Source organism: Taudactylus pleione, unplaced genomic scaffold, assembly GCF_031769625.1.
Source record: "Taudactylus pleione unplaced genomic scaffold, aTauple2 ptg000054l, whole genome shotgun sequence".
Classification (NCBI taxonomy): Eukaryota; Metazoa; Chordata; class Amphibia; order Anura; family Myobatrachidae; genus Taudactylus; species Taudactylus pleione.
In genome coordinates this window covers 1,208,066-1,222,431 of record NW_028284456.1, presented here as the reverse complement: position 1 = coordinate 1,222,431, position 14,366 = coordinate 1,208,066, and the positions used below count along the sequence as shown (strand labels likewise).

At 42.5% G+C, this 14,366-nt stretch overlaps 1 protein-coding gene across 1 annotated transcript in view; it reads left to right on the top strand.

Moving 5' to 3' along the window:
* COBL (cordon-bleu WH2 repeat protein) overlaps window positions 1-14,366 on the top strand; it is a 440,790-nt gene that overhangs the window by 325,344 nt on the left and 101,080 nt on the right. The window lies entirely within an intron of this gene.

Sequence of the window (14,366 nt, the reverse complement as noted above, 5' to 3'; positions counted from 1 at the left end):
ATATAACAGTGATATAGACCTAAAAATCAACAATCAGGGGCCACAATATCCCACAGTTTAGGTCAGACCCAGAAAATCTAGGGGTGATTAGAGGAAAGGATGTTTTTGAAGGTCACAGAGTCTTTGAAGACCATCTAGCGAAACCAGGTATCTCTAAAGGACTCATAGCCCCCATCTGAGGAAGTCAATATATCATCCATTTCCATGTAGAAATCTATTTTAGTGAACCAATCCATTACTGTTGGAGGAGAGGAGGAGCGCCACCATGCCGGAATAACTGATTTAGCAGCATTATTCAAATGGCACTACAGGGATTTCTTATATTTCGAGATGGGTCTGGATGATAGATAAAACAACCAAAACATGAGGTCCGTAGGGATCGATTCCCCTAAAATTTTAGCAGAAAGGTTGAGCACCTCTTTCCAAAGGGTTGGAGGATAAGGCATTGCCACAGACGTGAAATGGGTTACCCGGGGCGTTGGAAGAGCACCAACATATATTAGGCACACTGATCCCCATCTTAGAAAGGGTATCTGGACATCTGTACCAATGGGAGAGCAACTTGTATTGGTCCCAAATTGTAGTAATATGAGGGAGCGATAGGCTAGTATCTACCGACAGAAGATAATACATCAGAGAAATGACATGTGTCAGGATGGCGGAACTGGCACATAGTTGTTCAAGAGGAGTAGGAGCTAAGCAGAGGGCCCCAGAAGGACCAAGAGATTGTAGGGAATGGCAAACTTGTAAATAGCGCCAATGCTTTCCCAACGGCAAGTTCCACTTCTTACGTACCTCATTGAAGGGCACAAATCTGCCATCACTCACCAGCTGTCCAACTCGCAAAAGTCCCACATCATACTAGGGTTGGAAAGCTTTGATGTCAATACCAGGAGGGAATCATTCATTATATAGAAACAACATAAAAGAGGAATTAAGTGATGATATTGAGGGGAACTTTCTTAGGTTTTTCCAGCAAATTAAGGTGGGTCCTATAGTAGAATGGGAGATATTAGGGAGGATGGGGAGCCATGGAGTAATAGAGATTGGGACCTCTAATGCTTGGATCTCATTTTGAACCCACTTTTGGTTGTATCTGTGCTAGACCATTCCAAAATTCAGTTAGGAGGACAGGCCTGATAATAATCCTAAATATTAGAGAGATGCAACCGCTACTATATTTTTGCCTAAACTTCAGGTCTAGAAGTGGGGCCCCAGACAAAGTCCCTAATTAGAGCCTGAATGTCCAGAAACCATCTGGGACAGGTATAGAATCTTGGGAAGAGAGTTCATTTTAAAAATACCCATCTTCCCTAAACCACGAGAAGGGTCTGGACTTCCAAGATTGTTGGTGTAAGCGTATTTTGTACAAGAGGGGAGTGAAATTGGCATCAAATAAGCGGGATAGGTCTCTAGTAAGAGTAACATACAAATATTTTAGTTGGGAGGCATTCCAGGTAAAGAGGAATGCCATTTTAAAGCTCGCTACCTTTTGAGGAGGTGCTGTAATGTTCAAGGCAACCGACTTAATTAACTTTAAAATTAGAGAGGTCACCAAAGACCTTAAATTCCTCTAATAGGTTTGGAAGGGAGATTATGGGATTTGTGATTGTGGCCAATAAATCATCAGCAAAGGGAGACAATTTATATTCACTACTTTGCAACTCAAAACCCGATATATCCGGGTTCAACCTTATTGACCTTACCAGAGCCACCATGCATTTGATAAAAATTAGGAGGGACAAAGGACATCCCTGTTTAGTTCCATTGTTAATGTCAAAGGAGTTAGAAAGGGAGCCGATGATTCTAATTCGAACAGAGGGGAAATGGTAAAGGGCAAGAATACGTTGAAAGCTGACGGGACCCAGTCCCAAGTGTCCCAGCACCCCACATATAAAACTCCAATCTATCCTATCGAATGCCTTCTCAGCATTTGTAGACCGTAAAATTGCTGAAGCACACATAATTTTGGAAATATTATCCCTAGCTTCATGGACCAGAACAAACCCCACCTGATCACTATGGATAAGAGTAGGCAGGAAATGTTTCAATCTATTTGCAAGAAGTTTTGCAAACAGTTTGACATCAACATTGAGAAGGGAGATTGGACGTTAGCTGAGACAAAGGGAGGGGTCCTTGCCTTCTTGGCATCCAGGGATTGGCAAGAGAAGGTCTGGTCCGAAACAGTATTATAGGCCTCCAAAAGTAAAGGAGTTAACTTGTCCTTAATGCTGCGTATCCACTAGGCGATTTAAATGAGCGATTGAATGATAATGACATCATTATCGTTCAATCGCTCATTAATCGTACACAAATCGGGCATAAAAATGTCAAAAATTACCAGCAATGCGCACTCCCGCTGGTCGTTTTCGACATCAATCATCAGCCTGAACATGCTGGTCAATCTGCCAGTAATGACAGATTGTGCATGTTCAGGGATGAGGGAGGGTGCCTGCACTGAATGACATATCTTCAGTGTAGGCACTGCACATTATTAGGAATGACTGTACGATTACAATGTTGTAATCATACAATCGTTCCTCTATCTGTTAGTGGATACGCACCACCAGGTCAGGACTTTTCCCCGAGGGAGTAGATTTAATAGCCTCCTCCAGTTCAGGCAAAGTAAAAGGCTTTTCTAAGTCTTCACTGGCAAGGTCAGCAAGTCTAGGGAATACAATTCTAGTAAGGTAGGCCTTAATGACTTGTTGCTTCCCAGTAACGTAAAGGCCAAGGGAGTAGGTGGATTATACAATGAGGAATAATAGGAACAAAAAGCTTCTTCCATCTTACTGGTGTCATGGAAAACCCGACCCTTCTCGTCTTTAATAGAAGCGATAAAGGAGAGAGCTTGCAGAGACTAGCCAGCATTTTTCCCGGTTTGTTGCCCCAACGGCAATACCGACTACGGCATTTCCTGAAGGATTGTTTAACTTTGTCCAGTAGAAGTTTGTTTAATGCTTTTCACACATCAACTAGTTCTACATAAACATCAGAGGAAAAGGAAGCTTTGTGGGTAGTCTCCAGGCCTGTATTCTCTGCAATAGCCCCTCTATCTGTCCAACCCATTGTTTTGTTAAGTAGGAATCCAATTGAATTCATTTCCCCTTATGACGCATTTATGAGCTTCCCAAATAGTGAGGCTTGAGACATCCGGAGTTACATTACATTTTACATTCTGTATAGACATCAATAGCCTCCTCTATTTGGGATCTACAATAAGGGTCGTTCAATAAGGATTCATTAAAATACCAGGATCTACAGCCATGGCCAATAGTTTGCTGCTCCAGTGTTTTTAGACCTTTTTGTCAGATGTTACGATGGTAGACTGAAGTAAAATTACAAGCATTTCATAAGTGTCAAAGGATTTTATTGACAATTACATTAAGTTTATGCAAAGAGTCAATATTTGCAGTGTTGACCCTTTTTTTTCAAGACCTCTGCAATTCGCCCTGGCATGCTGTCAATCAATTTCTGGGCCACATACTGAATGATGGCCGCCCATTCTTGCCTAATCAATGTTGGAGTTTGTCAGAATTTGTGGGGTTTTGTTTGTCCACCCGCTTCTTGAGGATTGACCACAAGTTCTCAATGGGATTAAGGTCTGGGGAGTTTCTTGGCCATGGACTCAAAATTTTGATATTTTGTTGCTTGAGCAACTTAGCTATCACTTTTGCCTTATGACAAGGTGCTCCATCATGCTGGAAAATGCATTGTTCATCACCAAACTGTTCTTGGATGGTTGGGAGAAGTTGTTCTTGGAGGATGTTTTGGTACCATCCTTTATTCATGGCTGTTTTCTTAGGAAAAATTGTGAGTCCCTTGGCTGAGAAGCAACTCCACACATGAATGGTCTCAGGATGCTTTACTGTTGGCAAGGTGCGGGGGATTACCCGAAAAATCGGGAGCCAAGTAGGTCGACCCTGGTGTATATATGTGTGTGTGTGTGTGTGTACATATATGTATATATCTATATGTCTGTGTATGTGTATACACACATACATATATACATACCAAGCCAAGTAGGCGACCCTGGTGAGCCAAAGTGGGATGTCCAGCCACTTGTGAATGTTGCCGGAGCCTGCAGATGCCAAGCGGAGTGATGCAGCGCGTGTCTGGTGCTCCTGGTCCCGGCACCTGTCTTCTGCCTGCGTACTTCCTCCTGGTGCTGTTTAAGGTGGGCTATTGCTGTAGTTGTGGTGCCCTCTTTAAACGGCTCCTGTTACTCTCTCTCCCAGTGAGGGGGCGTGGCTTCTATTATTGGCAGCCATTTTCCCTTTCTGCTTAGCTCTCCACTGCTCCTGTCCTCTTCCGTGTCATTGATATTGGCTGGAGTCCGCATTAGTTTTATTACTATGGGAAAAACCAACCAGGCAGCTGCCGCAGCCAAGCTAGAAAAGTTTGCCCGCAATCCTGCAGCACAGGCTTCTCCTCCTCCTGTCCAAGATGCACAGCCTGTTCGGGATAATATGGAGTCTCCTCAGAGTTCTACCTCTACAGCTCCTTCCTAAGTATCTTTACAACAAGTGCTGGAGGCCATTGCTGGTAGCGAGAAACGGCTTTCTGAAAAAATTTAGAAAATCCAATGTGACCTGTCATTATTGAGACAAGTTGTTCAGAGAATCCGTGAGAGAGTTGGCGAGATGGAAACTCGCATTTCTACTCTGGAGGATTCCCATGGTCCATTGAAGGATAATGTCTCTTCTTGAAATCAGCAAGTTTCCGCTATTCAAAACAAGCTCCTGGATTTGGAGGGGCAACTTCGCAGAAATAATGTTGATTCGTTGGATTGCCAGAAAAGGAGGAGGGATTGTCTCCTGAAGCGTTCCTGGAATCGTGGCTAATCGACTCATATGGCAGAGACTTTTACTATAGAAAGGGCACATCAGATACACACTCGTCCTCTCCCACCTGGTGCCCCACCTCTCACTTTTATAGAAAAATTCTTACACTACAAAGACCAGGATGCAGTGCTGCGTCTGGGATGCACTAAAGGCCTTTTGATCAAGAATGGGCTGAAGATCTCTGCTTTCCCCGACTTTGCCATGGAAGTTCAAAAGAATAGGGCACAGTTCCTGCCAATTAAACGCAGACTCTGAGACTTGAATCTTTCTTATGCCATGTCATTTTCCTCCAAGCTCCGGGTCTTGGCTGACGGGGAATTTAAATTTTTCACTACTTCATGGGAGGCGACTGCCTGGCTGGATCGCTATGCTCCTGGCGGCAGACAGATGGCTCCGGATTGACTCCTTTGATATTTGTGTCGCCATTTATGACATAAAATCCCTCCTTTTCCATGTTATTGGGCAAGGGTGAGAATTGCTATGTTGTCTATTACTTCTAATAATTTTTTACTGTTTTTTTTGCTATTATGTTCTGGGATGCTGATTTATCTATTGCTACGGGAATTTATTAATGGTTATATGTGATTGGGGAGCTCCCTTGCAATGGTGGCTTCTCTATTTCATTGCCTCGAGGTAGTATTGTGTGGGTTGTTTTTCCACCCCACCTATAATACTACTGTTTAGTTAAGTTTTTTTATTTGTTTGAGGTTTGGGAATTTGGTATGCCAAGGTTGGGGGTGGTATACGGGGAGGGGGATGTAATTGTTTTTCTTTTTTGTTTGGGTTCTTTTATTATTTTTATTTCTAAATGTTATTTGGTGTCCACACTAATTTCTACTTTTTATGTGGTGGTTGGGATGAGGTGTTTTATGCTTCTATTATTAATTACTGTGAACGGCCCGATTACATTTTCTCACATGGAATGTCCGCAGGGTGAATGATAGAATAAAGCGCTCTTTGGTATTGAAACTTATTAAAAAGTATAATCATGATGATATAATATGCCTTAATGAGACCCACCTAGTGGATAATAGGCTTCTTTACCTTCAGAGACATTGGGTGGGCTGGGCTTGCCATACCTTGCACACGTCATCTTCGCGTGGAGTCTCATTCATTAAGAAATTAGTGCCTTTTGTATTCATTTCAGTTCAGACTGATCCATATGGCAGATGTGTTTATTGATTGTAAAATACATTCTCAGCCTTTATTTATTATTGCTGTATATATACCACCTCCCTTCTCCTTTGATGTGCTGAAGCATTTCCTGCTACCTTTGTGTCCCATTCTCCTGCCACTCCTGTACTTTGCTTGGGTGATTTTTAGAATTTGAAGGACCCTTCATTAGAAAAATTGAGAGAGGCCTCAAATCTGAATGTTCGAGGTGGACAGACAGGATTTGCTAATTTTATTGGCAGTTTGGGCTGCATAGATGCTTGGAGGGAATCAGTATGAATGGCCGACCGACCGACAGCAGTGAAAATCCTGACTGGATTTAAGTAAGTATAACTAACCCTACTCCCCCCTGACCCTAACCCTCCTTTAGGGGTGCCTATCCCTAACCTCCCCCCCTAGTGCCTAATCCTAACCCCCCGTCCCTGCAGCCTAAACCTAAGTCTCCGGGGGGGTTGCCTAACCCTCCCTTCCCCTAGCGTAACCCTCCCGGGGGAGTGCCTAACCCTAAGTCCCTCCGGAGCCCCTAACCTAACCCTCCCCCCCTGCGGCTGACCGCGCCCGCTGCCCGGCTTGCATTCATTTGGTATGCCGGGCTTCGGGCTCCTGGCGTGGGTATAATGACAGGCGTCGGGATTTCGACGCCTGTCATTAGTACCCTGCCGGGATTTGACAGTTGGGAGGCCGGCGGTCGCCATTTCGACTGTCTGCTTCCTGACTGCATCCGACTTGGAGGGTCACGCACCCTAAAACATACCTGCCGACTTTCTGGCTGCTCTTTCCGGGAGGGAGCAGCCAGATCAGCAGGACATGGGGGTGTGGCCGGGACAAGGGGGAGTTACCGGGCGGGTGACAGCACTTGTGGGCGTGGCGGGGTCACGTGATCGCATCAGTTTGGCCCCACCCCCGCTACACAATGCTGATAAAATAGGCATTGTGAAGTGGGACGGGGCCAAAATTAAGCAAATCGCGTTACCGGCCCCCCTGCTGCGGGGGTTGCAGGTGTCATTGCGGGGTGGTTAGGAGGAGTGGGCGGCAGCCGGGAGAATTGCCTGCCTTCCCGGGAGGTTGGGAGCGGCACCCGATTTTCGGGAGGCTCCTGAGCAAATCGGGAGGGTAGGCAAGTATGCCCTAAAATGCAACAATTTTCATGTTTTTCTACATCCTTTCATTCCTTTTCTAGGATTGACTTAGCTCTGGTGTCCCCTCCTTAATTCCTATTATTAACGATATCCAATGTAAGGCTAGGGGGGTGTCAGATAATTCTCCTCTCTTTATCCCTAGATTTAGACTGTCAGAGAGGTCAGGTATTTTGGAATCTTCATCCATCTTGGCTTATACAGATGTGGGCAGTCTCTGATTTGGAGGCTTTATGGGATTTTTTTTGCGGACAATATAGGTTCAACCTCTGCGCCAGTTCTGTAGGACTCCTTTAAGGTGTATATGAAAGGTACCTTAATTCAATGTGTTGCTGCCTTGAAGCTGTTCTACAGGAAAACAGTAGCTGATTTAGAATCTGAATGTCATAAATCAGAGGTTTATACTTAAAGGATGGACTGGATGTATCTAGATATTGCTGGTTGGAGGCCCAATCCGCTTGGTTGGCCCATCTGTCAGATCGCAACATGCGCAGTTTATTATTTACCATGGCTGAATTGCAGTTCTATGTTTCCTCTATAAGTTTTCCAAAGCTGAGACCTGATGCTAGGGATGTTTTGGATGCCCCGTTTACCCTCGATGAAGTTGAGGCTGCACTTAGTTTCTTCCCGGGGGGCAAGGCTCCGGGTAATGATGGCATACCAAACGAAGCATGCGAGAATGTTTGTCCCTAGATTGTTGTCATTATTTAATGATTTGTATGAGGGTGGTATATTTCCGTCTTCTATATCCGAGGCCATTATTATTCTCTTACCTAAACCTGGCAAGGATCCTCATTTCCCTGATGCATATAGGCCGATCTCATTGATTCCTACAGATGCTAAAATATTATCAAAAGTCTTGACTATTCGTCTCAACATAGTTATTGCTTCAATTGTGCACCCGGATCAGACCGGTTTTATACCTGGCAAGTCCACCTGTATTAATCTTAGACGGCTCTATACTCATCTACAGGCCTCCCATGAGGAGTCCACTTCAGACATTGTTTCATTAGATGCAGCCATAGCGTTTGACTCAGTGGAGTGGCCCTACTTGTGGGAGGCCATGCGATGCCTGGGGATAGGACCAATCTTCTTGAAATGGGTCCAGCTTTTGTATTATAAACCTAGAGCTAGGATTTCTGTCAATGTGTTCATATCGTCATCATTCCCTTTAGCCCATGGCACAAGGTAGGGCTGTCCTTTGTCCCCTGCTCTGTTTGCTCTAGCACTCGAACCATTAGCCTGTATTCTCAGTGGCCCTATATGCAGATGACCTTCTTCTGTTTCTGTGAGATTATAGGATAGCTATGCCTGTTGTTTTACAGGTCATGGAACAATTTAGTAGATACTCAGGTCTTACTACTAAGTGGGGTAAATCCTCTATTATGCCATTGCGTGGGCCTTCTCCTGTTAATTAAGACCTAGATTTAAATACATAGGGGTCTTGATCTCTAACTCTTCCTCAGAATACATTGTTTGAATTTGTTGCCTTTATTATCATATTTACAGTGCATCCGGAAAGTATTCACAGCGCTTCACTTTTTCCACATCTTGTTATGTTACAACCTTATTCCAAAATGGAATAAATTAGTTTTTGTCCTCAATATTCTACACACAATACCCCATAATGACAACATGTAAAAAGTTTTTTCGAGACTTTTGCAAATTTAATTAAAAAAACAAACTATGTTTGTTGTGTTGTTAAATTTATGTTTAATAATAATTACTTTATTTAAAAAAGAAAACTACAATATTCAGTGAAGGATTCTACATCCTATTATATACAGGACTTCTTTTCACTAATGGACTGGGTATGAAGATTTTTAGTGCTCTTTATACTTAATGAATGAGGTGTAAGCAGAAGCTCCATATACAAGATTATTTGCATATTTTATTTTTATTGTTTATATATGTATTTTTTTTCAAATAATATTGTATTAAATATTTTTATACAGAAGCCAAGAGTACATCTACCAATTATTCTGAGCACAGGTATATTGTTTTTACAATGTAGGTTGGTCCACTGAGCGCAGTCTCTGTGCTTTTTTATAATGAAATGTTTTCTATAGTTTAAATAGGCAGAGACATGACTAGAGTATTCAGGCACTGAAGTCCAATGTATCATCATCTGACTACTCTTTAAGGCAAAGAATTTTTTTTTTTTCTTTTGCTGCTTACTGATAATTTATCGTCTGGTAAGCTAAATATTAATTTCTGTGGCAGCTGAGCAATACTTTTACCACAGCAAAAGTTGTCCAAAGTAATAAGAGGTACAGTATGTATCGCTCTAGAGCACAAGTTCTCAAACTCGGTCCTCAGGACCCCAAACAGTGCATGTTTTCATGGTCTCCTCACAGAATCACAAGTAAAATAATTAACTCCACATGTGGATCTTTTAAAATGTGTCAGTGAGCAATGATTACACCGGTGCACCTGCTGGGTGACCTGGAAAACGTAACCTGTGTGGGGCCCTGAGGACCGAGTTTGAGAACCACTGCTCTAGAGGCCTCCAATCTGCTCTAAATCTTTTGCCATAGCCTGGTGTTTGCATGGAACTGAAGGCCCAGATCTGAGATTTCACTTGCAATATACAGTATATATATATATATATATATATATATATATATATATACACATGGAGCATCCAGTGCTCCACGAATATATACATATTTGGGGGACTGGCATCGGGCAAGTTGTGGTGGACAGATACGAGTGCCGGGCATTCTGTATATATGTGGTCTTTGTTAAAAACTTCCAAAATTTAAATATGTTTTTATTTAAATCATTCTTTCAATAAGTTTCTTCTCTTTTCTCGTCTGCGGGACATGTACCACCATAGTGCTTATAAAATATATTTACCCATATTCACCGGCAATAGGGCTTCTTTGCACCTCTGACAAGTATGCCTCACAATCATGAAAAATTTGATTTCACAGATGTTGGTTTCTCTTAGGTCAGAATTTAAGCTTCTTTTATAAGGTTACAGTTCTGTGACATTTCTTCGTCTTTGTTGATTGCACTCTTTTCATTTCATGTACTGTAATCTTCCTAAAACTTCAAGGAGGTGTAAAATATTTGGCCAATTTTGGTCAATTCTGGACCAATTTGCAAAGTTATTTACAAATAGCTGAAGGTTGGTGTATTATGCAAAGAGCCAAATCTCTTATCTCTACTATATCTCTATTGTTTTCCATAAATATAAACAGAACTGGTAAACTTAATGAGGCCCATACATGGCCTACTTTGTGCATAATATTAACATCAGCTTACATCACTTCCTCTTCTAAATAATTTTCTCTTCCTTATCACACAATGTAAACATATGATTTCCCAGCATTCTTATAGGTAAAAATAATTTTCATATCTCTGATGGATTCATTAATGAATTTGTAATTGAGATTAAAAAAATAAATAAATAACAGAATTCATCAGTTTGTTCATTTAAAAAAAATAAAAAATAAGCTATAAATCATAGGTTGCATCTTTTACACAGTATTAGCTTATATATAAAAACTAGAACAGAAGTGCTGCAAGAGTAGATGAAAGTAGACATTTACCCCCTATAGTCGTGTAATTCTAATATGTACATAAAGCACCGTAAACCCAGCTAATTCACAATCTATCTGCTCAACTGAGGGCCTCTTTGTAGGGGAGGGGGCATCTCTATAATTAGTTTGGCTCAATAGCTTACTGCAAACCAGACAGGCATGTTTGCACATTGTTAAAAGGCTCATTGCCATTATTGTTAGTTTATTTCTGTCACAGTCCTCTTCATTATACTGAAAAGTTTTCTGACACTTCACATAGAATTCCATGTATTAATACTAATGTTTTTACATTTTCATGGTTGGTCCCATTGTGGACCTACTGAGAGCTATGTATTGCAATTACTAGGCTATCGTGAAATTTGTTTTATACTTCTGTACACATTTTAGTAAGAAAAAATGTTTTTAGAGTACCTATCTTCTACTTTCCCATTTGCTAACTTCAGTATCCAGTTACATCTCAGTTCTACTGGCCATAAAATATGATCTAGATTATAATTTGCTATGATCTGTCCTGTCCCAACGGCTCCAAGTGCTAGGGACAGGACAGAGCCTAGCAGAAGGACAGGGCGGCTGCCGGGAATGAGGTAAGTATGTTAGTGGTGGGGTAAGGCGAGGAAAGGATTGATAAAATGCCTCTTAATTGTATACATCACAACTTTTGAAGGTGTTGAATGGGAACAGGGGACATGGGCGGGTTTGTCCTTAAAAATGTTTATTGCTACATGCAGTGGAGGTACCTGCCACCACTGGCAAATCTGGAAGAATGTGACAATGATGGCACAGCGTAACAATCCTCTCAAAATGGAACTGTGCCAGTAGAGAGGGATGTTAAAAGTGATTGATCTGACATCTAAGCTATTTTATAGAAGAGCATTTTGTAATATTTCCTCTCAACCTTAGTAACTTTCTTGAAGCCAAATTGTTTGATAAATGCTCTATAACATATACGTTCATGATACCTACTGATTTACTAAGAGCCCAAGGGCTCTATTTATTAACATTATTTTGACTAAAATAAAGTGAAAAGGGGTGTTTTCACACCCTTTTCACATTATTTTAGTATCACCTACAGTTACTATAGGGCAATATGAGTAGAATTTGTTAAATTCTACTCCAACCCCTAAGTATCACTTATATTTAGTAAGCAGATTGCATTTCCCATAATTGTAATGGGAAATGTGATCTGCCTGGTAGTTACTAAAAATAAATTGTGAAAAAAATACCTAGGGAGGCTCTGTGATAATAACGCCACCTGGAGGGGGGGAGGGTCGCAGGGGATCTGCGATTGCGGGGGGCGGAGCTTAGCCCTTAGGGGACGGGCTTAGCGCCGCGGGGGGGTAGCAGCGGTGGCCGGTCGGCACATGCGCGGGCACTTTGTCATGGTATTTTTTACGAAAATACAGTGAAAGTGTGCAGAGGGGATTTGCAGGGACAGAGCTTTATCCCAAGCTCTGTCCCTGCAAGGGATTTGTAGTAAAACCCTGTGATATTGCCTGAATTCGCAATGCAAATTCAGTCGTTAATTTACACTACAATCTGCATTCAAAATGCGGATTGTAGTAAATAGAGCCCCAAGTGAGGTTTCAGACAGTATTTTTAGCACATCTTACAGGAAAAAAATAAGATTCTAATAATGTTTCTCTTATAATTTAGGCTTTGCTGTCTTCTCCTTTCTTAACTGCCATCCCGTTGCAGTAAGAGTGAATAGAAAGCAAGGAATCTTATGATGCTCATTCTTTTTTTATTTCTCCTTTTTATTGCCTGAGAAAAGTATTCGGTAAAATTTGCACTCCATTCTTTCTATTCACTGTATATTTGTTGTCTTTCTTTTTTTCATGTGTTTTTGTAACACCTATAATATTATTTTTTTTTTAGTTTCCTATACACTTTTTTTCTACTGTGAAAAACCACTCCAAAATCTAGATAAATAACGCTTTTGGAAAGTCAAAAAAATATACACAGATAAAATGATGTAAAATATGGGGTGTTCGTCTTGCTATATATACAGTAATATCCATGTACACACATCCACAACAAGGAACAAGAGGGATGTGCATTGAAGGATGAAGCCATTGTGCTCCAATAACAGTTACATTTACCCCTAGATCAGGCTTGCATACCCTCCCGATTTGGCCGGGAGCCTCCCGATTTTCGGGTGCCGCCCCCGGAAAGGCAGGCAAGCCTCCCGGCAGCCAGCCACCCTCCCGACCTCCCCCCAGAATAAACTAAATAACCCTGTAGCGGGGGGGCGGTGACACGATTCGCGCTGAATCGCGTCATTGTGGCCCCGCCCCCTGCTTCACAATGCCGAAAATAACGCCATTGTGAAGAGGGGGCGGGACCATGATGACGCAATAACATAGCCCCGCCCCGGCTCCGCCCCCAATCTGACGTCAGTGGCCGGGCACGTCCCCCGCTGTTAGCCGACAATCCCGGAAGGAGGGAACTGATTGTCGGCAAGTATGCCCTAGATGTTTTGGAAATTATGTGTGTGCAAGTGTGGATATTGCAGAGTTTTGTAGGCACACACCAGTGGATGACTCAAACTACAAACGTCTGAGTTACTTAATCAGTGGTGTTGATTTATTGATAGATATTAGATAAAGCCATACTCACTTTTACATGTACACTGCGTGATAACTTGGGGTAATTAGCTTGGTAGATTGGGGTCAGTGGTGCAGTCCACACATGGCATTCCAGTAAAATAAAGAAAATGGTGCTTTACTCCAGCATGTTAATCAGGAAACAAAAATAGAAAATAACAAACAACCTAGCCCTCTCTTAGGGCACTAGCTCACTTCTTGAACCCTCTCTATCAAGGTGCAACTAGTCTGCCAATAAAGTCTCTGCCTGCTTCTCTGCAGGTCTATTGCCGGCTCCAGCCTTGCTTGGCTTGCACAGCTATACAAACACCATCAGTCTTTGTGGCCTTCCCTGTATCCCCCAGGTATACAGTAGGCCCTGGCTTCCTCAACCTGCAGCCCAGCTGCTTCAATGTCACACAGTCTGAGAGGTTTTTGGTCCCTCCTTGCCTCCTGCAAGGTCCAGATGGCTGCCACAGTCCCACATAGACTGTTTCCAACAGCAGCCTGACTGGTCTGCCTCCTCATCAGCCTACACCTGAGCTCTCTCCACATAACACCCACAGGTGTATCACAACTCAGTATTAATGCCCTGTGTGGGAGGATCTCTCCAACCCACACGGAATCTGCTGCTCACCAACGCCATCTTTGGTGACATTGCCACAACTGGTAATGGAGCAAAGTTTGTATGAAGCTGGGTTCTATACAGCTCACCAGCCGGTGAGTGTATGCTGCTAACGGGTAGTGGTACAGGATGCTAGAACAGCGTTATTTCCAGATAATAAACAGGTTCACATTATGAGGTAAGCAGGACACTTCTGTCTCCCACCATGTCACTCTACAGTCTATACAGTACAGAGTAAAGACAAGATTGTCCCTGTACATGGTCAGTAGTGATGTTGGTGGCCATCTTGCAACAGTGCATGCAGCCTTCCTGGAGGAACAGGGAGACTGAAGAGTAGCGCAATCCTCTTTCAACTAGATGTTCCAAAGGGCTATTGGTAAAATATTATGGGCAGGATGCATCATGCAAAAATGCAGTTAAAACTAAGAAAACTAGTTTTCTGATGCTTGACCGCATTC